Source organism: Meriones unguiculatus (genome assembly GCF_030254825.1).
Source record: "Meriones unguiculatus strain TT.TT164.6M chromosome 13 unlocalized genomic scaffold, Bangor_MerUng_6.1 Chr13_unordered_Scaffold_39, whole genome shotgun sequence".
Classification (NCBI taxonomy): Eukaryota; Metazoa; Chordata; class Mammalia; order Rodentia; family Muridae; genus Meriones; species Meriones unguiculatus.
The window spans coordinates 3,756,054-3,767,381 of record NW_026843648.1 but is presented as its reverse complement, the minus strand read 5'-3'; the positions used below and the strand labels follow the sequence as shown (position 1 = coordinate 3,767,381).

General features: G+C 40.4%; 1 protein-coding gene across 1 annotated transcript in view; it reads left to right on the top strand.

The window, feature by feature from the left end:
• Positions 1 to 1,015: 1,015 nt before the first annotated feature.
• Positions 1,016 to 11,328, top strand: part of LOC132651066 (vomeronasal type-2 receptor 116-like) — a gene marked incomplete at its 3' end in the record, with an annotated part of 44,305 nt that continues 33,992 nt past the window's right edge. The window contains exon 1 of the mRNA XM_060376372.1: positions 1,016 to 1,135. The remainder of the gene's footprint in view (positions 1,136 to 11,328) is intronic.

Here is an 11,328-nt window from a genome sequence, read left to right as displayed (position 1 = left end):
GTGGGGGGGGGACTGGGTGCACTCATCTCCTCCAGGATGCATGCAGGCTTGGTGGGAACAGAGGACTATGACCCTCTCTTCCCGCCATCTCCCTGCCTGTGGTTCTGCACCAGGCACTAGCCGCTCCTGGACTCCAGACAGACAGACGAATGGACAGCAGGAGGTGGGTAGGAGGAGGGAGGCGGGGAACCCCCCCAGCCTTCCCGCGTGTGAGAATGAGGTGGAACTCTGTCAAACAGCTTGGGATAAGAAGGATGCTGATCTGGGAAAACGGTCCGGATATTGGCTCACCTATCACGGAAGTCCCGCCACTTCTGGCTTCCATTCCTCAACCGCCTTGCTAGAGCAGGGACTTCCGGGCGTGGAGGATAGGAAGTCACCCTCCTTCCCTACTTCCCACTTCCAGCCATCTCCCTGACCCCCGCCACGGTGATACAAAGCTTCTAATCCCAGAAGACATTCGTTTCCCACATCGGAGCGCTGGAGTCTCAGGGAAGGACCAACAATCCCAAGATGCATTGCGGCTAAGTCTCATGCAATCCCACTTGCCTGAGAACTACAAACATGGCTTCGGAGCAAGGACTTCTGGGATTGTACCTGAGACCTATAAAAATGGCTTCCAGGCGGTGTGACGCATACTGGGATTCCTTGTAGTCATGCTTCTACATCTCTCCTTTACATCTCTCCCTGTCTGCAGGATGGACTGTGGCCCGCGTGTCGCCGACAAATCCCGGAATCCACCGCGTGCGGTTCCCAACGTCACATGCCGGCGTTCCTCAGCTACCCTCACGGTTGGCGGGCAAAGAGGCGCTTGGCTGCTCTTAATGCTGCTGCAGCTCTGTGACGCATCGTCATCCTCAGAGCTCTCATGGCCTTTCCACTGTACTCGGGGTCTGTGAATCTTCCTGGCACGCCATAGTTTCCCTGGAAACAATATTGTCCAGGAGCTTTGTGACGTCATCGCCCCGCCCCCTGTCCCAGAAGTCCACACACTTTGCTGCTTCTCCTGCTGCTGCTGCAGTAAAAAATGTCCAGTCCCTGAGAGCTAGAGAAGAGGTTGCTACTAATTTCAGTGCCAGTAGCTTGTGAAGGGTCTTTGGGTCTCTGCAACTTTGATTACGTCAATCAGACACAGGTAATAAATCTCTTTTAAATATATTTTTAAAGAGCTGGGTGTGGGGGCACACCCCATCGTCCCAGTGCAGGCAGTGGCAGGCGGTCTCTGAGCTTTTTTCACCCCAACATCCCACTGTCAGATGAATTGTAGCGATTTTGTGTGACAGTGATTAATACTCCATTTTTAAAATTACATGACGCACTGCTGGAGTGATGGCTCAGTCGTTATGGCGGTGCCTGCTGCTCCAGATGGGCCTAGGTTCAATCCCCAACATCTACTACTGTCTGTGAATCCAGTTCCAGTGCATCTGACTCCCTCTTACACACAGGAAGGCTAAGAGATACTTTTCTAAAAAAATAAAATAAAATTTAATAAGGAGAACAAAAGCTCTGATCAAAAAAGGATTGTGAGGACGTCAGGGATGTCTGATTTAATGTCTGTGCATGCACGCACACACACACACACAGATAATATAATCAGAGGTCCTTTCATCCACCCACTCATAAATCTTATAAAAAATTTAGTATATAAGAAACCCTCCTAAAAAATTCTTAACAGTCTAAGGTCTTGTCAGACGTGATTACATAAGCCTTTAATCCAGGCACACAAGAATCAGACACAGGCCGATCTCTGTGAGTTCAATGTCAGCCTGGTTGACAGAGAGTCTAGGACAGACAGGCCTACACAGAGAAACGCGCTATTCAAAACAAAGCAAAACAAAAAATAAGATTCAAACAAAAATCTGAGCCAGGTTTGGTGGCACAGGCCTTTAGGACCAGCACTCTGGCCGGCAGCAGCAGGCCAGTCTCTGTCAGTTCAAGGTCAGGTTATTCTACACATCTTGTCCAAGACAGCCACGGGTAAAAGGAGAAACACTGTCTCAAAAATACCAAATCATTAATGTATATAAATATATTTTAACCTGTATGTAAATATATATTTATTCAATCTATATTTTAATATATTTATATAAAATATTTAATAAATACATAATGTAATTAATATATATTTAATAAATAGTGTTTTAATCATATATATAAAATCTGAGCCAGGCATGGTTGTACATGTCTATAATCCCAGATCTCCAGGAGGCACAGCTATGCTGTTTTGTGTGAGTTAAACATCACTCTGGTCTATAAAGCAAGTCCAGGGTATGCAAGACTACAGAGAGAAACCTTGCTGAATAAAACGAGGGCTTTCATACCCACATGTCTAGATATGTCTGAAATCACATACTGTGACTTCAACTAGGCTATTAGAAAGTCATGTCAGGCATGGTAGCACAGATCCTTAGTCTCAGCACTTGAGAGGCTGATGAAGGTGAATCTCTATAAATTCAAGGTTAGCGTGATTTACAGTGATATTCCTGGATTGGCAATGATGCACAGAGACACCATGTCTCAAAAAACAAAACAAAACAAAACAACCCCCCACACACATTAAAACAAAAAATCAGAGCCTAGCAGGTTGACACATGCCTGTAATTCGAGTACTCTGTCTAGAAGTAGGAGGTTGATCTATGTGAGGTCAAGGCCTGCCTTGTCTAGAAAGTATGTCAGGTAAGTCAAGTCCATTCCGAGAATCTGTCTCAAAAAAATAGCATCCTGGTATGTAAACAAATAACTTCTAATAATGGAAGGCCACTGCTTTAATCATTTCTGGGGGCTGTGGTTGGAGCTGAGGACAGAGGTCTGCTGAGCTGGAAAACTACCCCAGTCATTCCTTTATTTTTTATTTTTATTTTTTCATTTTATTCACATAGCCCAGGGTCACGTTCACTTTGGATTCATCCAGATGTCCCTGCTCTGCTTTGTCTACATTCTTCCCCACATCTACAATAGCTTTCTTCTCCCCCATACCTGGTACCTATCAGGTTCCTTTCTTTTATATTTCTGTTTTTGTTCTCACAGCACTTCTGGTCACTCACTCAAGGGAGAAAAATCTTTGCATTTTCCCTGTGGAGACACGTGACTCCCACTAAACTGACTCAAGTGGGAAACCCAGTCCCCAGGAAACAGCCTGAAAGCTCTCTTATGGACTTAACTGTGTTCTTTAAACAACATGTTGTAGGCCTGTGCATGTATTTTAGTTAGTATAGTATTTGTCTGGCATGTAGAAAGCCCTGGTTTTCATCTCTAGCACCACATATACTATGTATGTTGGCCCCTTCCTGTGATCTCATTATCTGAGAAGCAGAGGCCAGAAGATCAGAGATTCAAGGTTAGCCTCAATTTTATACTCTGACTTCAACCTGGCTACAAGAGACCCTCCTTTAACACAACCAAACACACAAATCTTTAAATGTCAACACCAACTGAAATACAACAGGTGAGAGAGCAAGGGCAGAACTGACACCATCTTGTCTTTCAGACACCATTTTGAATATCCCTGTCCTTTAGGTGACCCAAGTTCTCCCATGAAGATCTTGGCATTTAAAAATATATACAAAAGGAAACTGGCAAGTGAAAAATGCCAGGGGAAACTTGGCAACAACAAATAGGCCCACAGGATGAACTTGGCAAGAATAATTAGGCCCAGCACCTGGAGCCAACCAGTGAAATAAAAGTACATACATAGTTCAGGGCATTGCCCAAGTCAAAGTTCCTTTTTCAATAGCCTGTTTCCTCCTTATGGATTGGCCAACTGGTCCAAAACAATCAGCTTAAAGGTCAATCTACCTCAATCTACCTACTCACTTCTTACCCAACTGTGTAATGCCAAGGCTTGGAATTCCCCGCTTGTGGTTTTTCTTAAAAACTCTACCCTCTCTAGGCTCAGGGACTCTCTTTCTGAATTACTGTGTCAGGGATGATTGATGGCTTAAGCTCAAGCTTGAATAAAAACCCTTATATGTTTGCATCATACTCATATTCCTGCTGGTGTCTTGGAGGCAGGGGATGTCTCATGATCTAGGCATAGCAACAGGACATTATCTTTTAAATATAAACCTTTTTTTTCTCCCAGAATTACCATGATCAGATGAATTTTTTATGCTGTAACAGTTCAGACAGAATGTTGGGTGAATGTTTTGAATTGCAAACGTTGTTATAAACAAAAATGAAAATCCCAGACATTCAATTTTACCAATAAAGAGTCAGGGGCCATATGCTGCAGTGAAAACCTTCTAACTCAGAGAAGAAGAGAAAGCACACAGCTGGCATTACTTTCCAGATCAGGTCCAGATGGGAAATAAATCCCAATAGGTTCACTAGGTAAACTAACACCCAGGAGGAAAAGGCCAAAAAACTAGAGGCTTAAGGCTTACTAGGTCAAAGTCCCCAAAACCAGAGAGCTAAAAGATGAAGTATAAGCTAAAGCCAGAGTTTAAGATAACCCCTTTCTTCTTCTCCACACTGTCTTCAATACACCTCAACTCAAAGTCCCTCCTGCTCTTTAATCTCTGTCAGCTTGTTTTAGGTCCAACTCTTGACCTATGGTTAATTTGTCAAATCCTGTTCACAGAAAGCTCAAAACATAACCTTAATTTTGTATCATTATACAAATTATCTATACCAATGCAACCAATTATGAGCTTAATTTTGGTATCAATGTCCAAACATCTATAAGAATAGATTCAATAATCTACTATTTTCCTATTGTTCCTATATTCCTTCTGTTTTTAAATTTATTTTTTATTAACTTTAAATTATGGTTGTAGCCCCATCCCTCCTCCCTCTCAGTATCACCTTCCCTACCTTTCTCCCTGATCCTTCTACCCTTTCTTGTTCCTCAGTAAAGGGAAATCCCCTTTCCCATACAACCCAGTTCATCAAGTTGCATTAGGAAATACCATGTCCTCTTCACTTTAGTCTGGCAAGGAAGTCCCACCAGAGGGAAGTGATCAAAAAGCTGGCAAGTTAGTCAGCCTTCAGTGCAGACCTCACTTCCCTTACTAGAGGACTCACAAGATTCCTAAACTTCCCATCTGCTACATCTTAGTAGGGGCCTAGGTTCAGCTGATGCATGGATCTTGGTTAATGCATCTGTCTTAGCTAGCATCCCTTGGGCATGGTTGTTTGCTCTCTTGGTCCTCCTGTGGAGTTCCTGTCACCTCCAGGTCCTTCTCTCTTTCCTCCCACTTTTCGACAAGACTTCCTACTGATCATCATATGTTGGCCTATTAATTTCAAGCTATGTTTTGAGGCACTACTACATAGAGTCTCTCAGAGGACATCTCACAGGCTCCTGTAAGGAACCTTAGCAGAGTATCATTTATAGTAAGAGAAATGGCCACTCTCCCATAATATGGGTATTGAGTTTGGACAGGCATTGTTTGGGTATTCCTTCACTCTTGGCTCTAACTGCTCTATCATTTTTCCTACACATCTTGAAGGCTGGGTAAATTTGGGATTGAATTTAGTGAGGGTATGTTGGTGTTCCCCTCCCTGTACTGGGAGACTACTCTAGTTAGTGGGTGCACTCTTCAATCTCTATGGCCTCTGCTTTTAGGAGTCTCTGCTTGAATTTCCCTCATATCCTCACAGGAGTCTGCTCTGAGTTAGATCTCCAGCTTGTCACAGAGATACCACACCCTCAGGCCATTTCCCTAAAAGTCTTCTGTCTTCTCTCCTCATTTCTGATCTCTACTCTCTTAACTCTCTACACCCCCTCCCTTGCTTTGTTCCCTCTCTTCAACCACTACTTGTGTCCATGCTGACTCTACAACCAAGTGAGATTTATATATCCTCCCTTGGATCCTCTTATGTTGCTTATCTCCTATGGGTCTGTGCCTCATAGTATACTTATCCTGTATGATGTGGCTAAAATCTACATGTAAGTGACTACACACCATGTGTGTCATTCTGGGTTTGCATTTCTTCACGCAGGATGATCATTTCCAGTTCCATCCATTTCCCTACAAATTTCATGACTGCTTTGTTTTTAATGGTTGAGTAGTATTCCATTGTGTAAATGTGCCACAGTTTCTTTATCCATTCTTCAGTTGTGAGACATCTAGGTTGTTTCCATATTCTGGCTACTACAAATAAAACTTCTATGAAAGTGGTTAAGTAGGTTGTCCTTGTTGAGTATCTTTTGGGGATATATCCAGTAGTGGTGGAGCTGGGTGTTGAGGTAAGGCTCCTCCCAATTTTCTGAGAAAGCACCAGTGCTTGTAAAAGTTTACACTCGCACCAGCAAGGAAGGACTGTTCCCCTTTGTCCTCATCCTAGCCAGGATGTGCTGTAACTTGAATTTTGATCTTAGCTGTTCAGACTGGTATGAGATAGAATCTCAGAGTCATTTTGATTTGCATTTCTCTGATGATGAGGGAAGGTGAGCATTTCTTTAAGTGCTTCTAATCCAGTCAAGATTTTCCTGTTGAAAATTCTTCTTAAATCTGTGCCAGTTATTTAACTGAGTCATTTTTTTATTGGCGTTTGATTTCTTGGGTCCATTGTATAGTTTGGATATTAGCACTTTGTTGAAAATAGGATTGATGAGTTTTTCTCCTAATGTTTAGACTGACATTTAGTTCTGTTGATCGTGTTTTTTTTTTTTTTTCTTACACAAGTTTTCAGTTTCATGAGGTCCCATTTTTTGATTGTTGATCTTAGAGCCTGATCTGTTGGTGTTCTGTTCAGGAAGTTTTCTCCTGTACCAATGAGTTCAAGGCTCTTCCCAACCTTCGATTCTAACAGATTTAGTGTATCTGCTGCTATATTGAGGTTTCCGACCCACTTGAATGTGAGAGGTTTTTTTGGAGGGAGATAAATATGTATCTCTTTGCATTTTTCTACATGCAGAGATACAGTTAGATCAGCACTATTTGTTGAAGATGCTGTCTTTTTTTCCATTGTACAGTTCTGGCTTCCTTGTCAAAAATCAATGGACCAAAGGTATGTGGGTTTATTTCTGGGTCTTTGATTCAATTCCATCGATCAATCAACCAGTCTATCTCTATGCCAGTACCATGCAGTTTTTATTATTATTGCTGTGTGTTGTAGCTTGAAGTCAGGGATAGAGATAATTCCAGAAGTTCTTTTATTGTCTAGGATTGTTTAAGCTGTTCCGGGTTTTTTTATTCTTCCATATGAAGTTTAGAATTGTTCTTTCAAGGTCTGAAAAGAACTGTGTTGGTATTTTGATGTGATTGCATTGAATCTGTAGATTGCCTTTGGTTAGATGGCCATTTTCACTATCTTAATCCTATGGATCCAGGAAATTTGGAGATCTTTCCATTTTCTGACATCTTCATTTTCTTTCTTCAGAACATTGAAGTTGTTTTCATGCAGGTCTTTCACTTATTTGGTTAGAGTCACACCAAGATATATTATAGCATTTGTGGATATTATGAATGATGTAGTTTCCTTAATTTCTTTCTCAGCACATATGTCCCTTATGTACAGGAGAGCTACGGATTTTTAAAAAAAATAATCTTGTATCCAGTTACTTTGCTGAAGCTGTTTATCAGCTGTAGGAGTTCTCTGGTGTAATATTTGGGGTTGCTTACATACACTACCACCTCATCTGCAAATAGCAATGTTTTGACCTCTTCCTTGCTGATTTGTATGTCTTGATCTCCCTTAGTTGTCTTATTGCTATAGCTAGAACTTAAAGTACTATATTGAAGAGAAACAGAGAGAGTGGGCATTCTTCTCCTGTCCCTGGTTTTAGTGGAATTGCTTTGAATTTTTCTACATTTATTTATTTTTTACAATATTTCTTCATTTATTTATTTTGATACTTGCAATAAGCTTGCTGTATATAGCCTTTATTATGGTTAAATATAAATCTTGTATCTTTGATCTCTCTAAGACTTTCATCATGATGGGATGTTGGATTTGGTCAAACATATTTCCTCCATCTCATGAGATGACCATGTGGTTTTTTCTTTAAATTTTTTTAATATGGTGGATTACATTGATGATATTGTGTATGTTCAACCCTCCCTGCATCCCTGTGATGATGTATATGATGTGTTCTTGGATTCAGTTTTATTTTATTGAGGTTTTTTTTTTTTTTTACATGGAAGTTCATGCATGAAATTGGTCTTGAATTATCTTTCTTTGTTGGATCTTTATGTAGTTTAGGCATGACTGTGGCCTCATAGAACAAATTTAGCAATGTTCCTTTTGTTTCTATTTTGAATGTCTGACAGAATTCTGCACGAAAACCATCTGGATCCTGGCTTTTTATTTTATTTTCTTAGTGGTTACTGGATTGTTTAAGCTTTTTCCTGATCTTGATTTATCTTCAGTAGGTTAAATCTCTCCAGAAAATCACTTGTTTACTTTAGATTTTTGAATTGTGGAATACAGGCTTTTGAAATAAGTCCTATTGATTTTTTTTGGAATTCCTCATTGTCTGTAGTTATGTCCCCTTTTTGTTTCTGATGTTGTTTATCTGGATCCTCTCCCTCTGCCTTTCAGTTAGTTTGGCTAAGGGTTTGTTTATCTTGTTGATATTTTCAAAGAACCAGCTTTTGGTTTTATTGATTCTTTGTATCAGTCTCTTTGTTTCCAATGTATTGGTTCCAGCCCCAAGTTTGAATATTTCCTGTCAACTGATCCATGTTGGTGTGTTTGCTTCCTTCTGTTAGAAAGCTATCAAGTGTGCTGCTAAATTACTAGTATGGGATCTCTCCAGTTTCTTTATAAAGGCACGTCATTTATCAAAATGCTGTGAGCTTTTCTCTTAGCACTGCTTTCATTGTGTTTCATAAGTTTGGGTATGTTTTGCCTTCATTTTCATTGAAAACTAGAATGTCTTTTACTTCTTCCTTTGTTTCTTCCATGATCAAGTGGTGTTTCTTTTATTGAAGTCTAGCTTTAATCCATGGATGGCTGATAAGAGTCATGGAGTTATTTCAACCTTCTTATATCTTCTGAGGCTTGCCTTGTGACTGATTCTATGGTCAAATTTGGAGAAGGTTTCATGAGTTGCTGAGAAATGTTCTGTAGATATCTGTTTAGTCCCATTTGATTAAAGATGTCTGTTAGTTTCTTTATTTCCCCACTTACTTTTTGTCTTGATCTGTCCTTTGGAGAAAGTCAGTGCTGAAGTCTCCTACTATTGATGTGTGAGATTCAATGTGTGATTTAAGCTTTAGTAATATTTCTTTTATGAATGATGCTACCCTTATATTTGCAACATAGATGTTCATTTTCAAATGGTTGTAGTGGTGAGTTTTTCCTTCAGTGAGTATAAAGTGTTCTTCCCCATCTCTTTTGATTAATTTTGATTGATAACTTATTTTTTGAGACATGAAAATGTCTACTTCATCTTGTTTTTTTGGGTCAATTTTCTTTCCAAACCATTTCCAGCCCTATAATCTGAGGAAAGGGCTATCTTTATTCATCATTATTTTTTTAGTGTAATCACCCACACCTAAGAACAGTCTCTCTCTAGTATTCCTAATGACCTATCAAGGCACACACTCAGAAGAATTCTCTACAAGACAATACACAGCTAACACCCTTCCCTAAGATCCAGAGGGAAAAACAGAAGTGAAGAAATTAAACATCATAAACCTAAAATAGAAAAGTCCAGATAGCAACAGCTAGAATCACAATCATCCCAAACCCAGATCACTAGACACCAGAGAGAAATCAAAATCATTAACACCCAAGACACCAAATCACCACAACCCTACTAGAGGAGACCCTGAGGAATTCAATATAGCCACAGAACAAGACAATGATTTCAAAACATAGATAAATCAAGGATATAACAGAGGATATGGATAAAACCTCAATGATGTTTGTGAAAACAAATAAAAAGTGAAATAAAACACTGAAGATAGTTGAAGACATTTTATTACAAAAGAAATCGATAAACTTAAAACCTGAGATGTATCTAGAAATAAAAAACTGAAGAAGTCTAACAAAAACTTAAGTGATAAGCCTCACCAACACAGTCTAAAACATCAAAAAGTCATTCTCATGACTAGATAAAATGCTATTCCTTAATTTCTCATCCATCAGATTCTCTGTTTCTTGATTTTTACTGAGCTCTTTAATCTATTCTGGTGAGTTTTGTGCAGAGTGATACATAAGCATCTTTTGAATTATTTTATGTGCATACTTCTAGTTTGACCACAACAATGTGTTGAAGATGCTGTCTTTTTTTCCAGTGTTTATTTCAAGATTTCTTATCTTAAAGATATCAAGTGTCCATAAGTATTTGGATTTCTGCCTGGATCTTTGATCCCATCATTGACCAAAGTGTTTTTTACTCTGCCAATACCATCCTGTTACTTACTACTATAGTTTTTTTTTTTCAATGCAGTTTATTCAGGAACCTTGAACAATCATCTGACCCTGGGTAAAGCCAGCCCACTTTAAATAGCCTCTGGGTAGCCAACCTCAGCATGCCACGTGGGCAATGCAGATAGGTCCACATACATGGAAGCAAGCCAGATCCTCAGCCTTAGCCAAATGTGGAGTTGTTCGTGACAGAGAGCACTCATATTGAGAAGGTGGAAGGCAGAAACCAGCTCCATCTTTCAGGCACAGCATTACACAGCTCTCTACAGTTCCCCATTTTTGTTTTAGATTCATCACGCAAGAGTAGAGGTCTGATCTCTGATATTAGAAATAAATTGGGACTTTGTACTGATGTTCATTTAGGTGTCATCCACCCAAAGAGCATCAGACCTGTCTGATACCTTTTTCTCAGAGGCGGGACCTGGGGCATCAACCCGCATGCAATCAGACATGCTCTTCTCTGGGTCCAAAGTGGCTGACCCTGAGTGCAGTGCTTAGCCTCGCATCCTGAGCATAACATTTTGGCTTTTTATGGTAGCCAACCATGCTTGGGGAGAATGTCCTGCTTCAATGGCTGTAGAGGCCTGAATGGTCATGGCTGCATTACGCTGTTGTGAGACTCTAATCTTGCATATATACCACAGGCAAACCAAGGTGACCAACACCAGAAGTCCTGCTAACGCTCCCATGCCCACCCATTCCTTCAGATGATTCATGGCTGCAGCAATCCATGATGATAATCCTGTGGCTAGTCCTGTGTCCACTCTGGTAGAATTTACCATGACAATGGCCACTCTCAGCTGCTCCATCATAGTATCGAATTCTCCAGTCCAATTACCTAAAATATAGCTAGACAATTGCTTAGACAGATTTGTTCAGAGTCCCATTGGCTTACATAGTAATGTGAAGAGGGACTGCCTCTGACATGAACTGACTGGCCTGCTCTTTAGTCACCTCCTCCTGAGGGGGAGCAGCCTTACCAGGCCATAGTAGAGGACAATGCAG